This window comes from Corvus brachyrhynchos, unplaced genomic scaffold (genome assembly GCF_000691975.1).
Source record: "Corvus brachyrhynchos isolate BGI_N302 unplaced genomic scaffold, ASM69197v1 scaffold137, whole genome shotgun sequence".
Taxonomy (NCBI): Eukaryota; Metazoa; Chordata; class Aves; order Passeriformes; family Corvidae; genus Corvus; species Corvus brachyrhynchos.
Genome location: NW_008238830.1, coordinates 7,567 through 9,176, shown reverse-complemented (window position 1 = coordinate 9,176; position 1,610 = coordinate 7,567). Strand labels below are relative to the sequence as shown.

General features: G+C 46.3%; 1 long non-coding RNA gene across 1 annotated transcript in view; it reads left to right on the top strand.

The window, feature by feature from the left end:
• LOC108447617 overlaps nucleotides 1–1,610 on the top strand; it is a 17,766-nt gene that overhangs the window by 12,570 nt on the left and 3,586 nt on the right. The window lies entirely within an intron of this gene.

The window sequence follows — 1,610 nt, the reverse complement described above, 5'->3', positions numbered from 1 at the left end:
CCGCGCAGGAGCCGGGGAGCGGCTGGATGCACCCGGGTAAAGAGCATTGCTTCAAGAAAACACCCAGGGAAAAGCTCTCGTGCCAAGGGGCAGCACCCGAGCGGGTGGGGCAGCGTGTGAGGTCCCTTTCGTCTCCCCCTTTTCCATCCTTGTAAGGTTTAAATTGAGGGGGAAGCCCAGTTGTCCCTCCTTTCTAAGGGTTTGAATTGAGGAAAAATCCCCCTTTTTCCAGCACCAGAGAGTTTTAAAGTAAGGAAAACCCCTCTTTTCTCAATAGTTTAGGGGATTTAATTTAAGGGGAGAAGCCGTTAATTTGCCACTGTATCGGTTCAAGTGGAGGCAACTCCCGCCTGTTTCCTCATTTTAAAGAGTTCAATCAAAGGAAGCTCTCCCTTTTTGGGCATTTTAAGGGTTTAAATTGCATTTCAGGGCGCTCCGACCCGAGCCCCAGTACCGAACATCATACAGGAGCGAGCCCGGCACGGACATAACCCTAATGGTACCTAGGAGGGTATTAAGAATTCTTATTTTTATTTATAATGTATCTAGCTCTAATTAGAGGTCCCAAGGAGAGTTATATCATTCATATAATTACTATTCTTCTCCACCCTACTTAGTCACATGTGGAGTACTACTCAGTAATCGCTAGGGAATAATTATGCAAGTTAACAACAAATTATCTACCTATGTTCCCAAAACACAAAGTTTTATTTCTTACCAGCTGGCCACCCTTTTGCTCGATGTAAAAGCAAAAAAAGAAAGCATCATCATTTCCCTGAAGAGTTTTCTTCTCTATCAAGCCCTTTACTCACCTCAAATTTAAGTCAGAGGAGCCAAACAGTGCCAGCTCCTCTGAGGGCTTTTATACCTTGCAGTATTTGCCCTTTTCCCCGGGCATCATGGGAACGAGAGGCGGGCCCGGCCAGGGGTATATTAACCCCAGCCTTTTGCAAGGGGAGTTATTCCCTCTCTGGGATTGAAGAGGGTAAGAGGTCTTCTCTTATTTCAATGATGGGGCTCTTTCTGTTTATCTCAGCTTGTTTTCAGCAGCTGCTTTTGGCCTCTAAAGCAACAGAGGTTTCAAAGACATCAGGAAGAAGATACCATCAAATATAGGGAGTATTTAAGTTCACTAATTTGGGTTGCATGTTTAGGGGTGGTAAGGTGGTTTTACAATTTCTGGTTTTGTGCTAAGGTTTTTTTTGGAGCAGTGCAACTTCCTGCTATTCCAGGTTGTGTTGAGTGGGATACTTCAAAATTTTTCAGCAAATTCATTGTGTCCAAAAAGGGATCTGCCTTGTGTCATAGACAGTGTCTGAGATCGAGGCTTCCGATAGGGAAGTTGAGGATCGTGACTGTGAGAGGGAGGGCGAGCAGGGTAGTGGGTTAGGAGTTACGGCAGGGGGGTTTTGAAGGTGGCACGGTGGGAAACGGTGTCTGTTTGGGAACTGCTTAAGGCTTTTCCGTAAGCATAGCAGCCGCATTTATGTGTTTTATGGCACGCAAACGCATCCCCCGCGTTTATGGAAACGCCTTGTAACTCTGTCCCTCTCTACCCTGGGTGCCTATCGTAATAGCAGCCACAGCCTTAGACTAGGGATGCAGCCAGG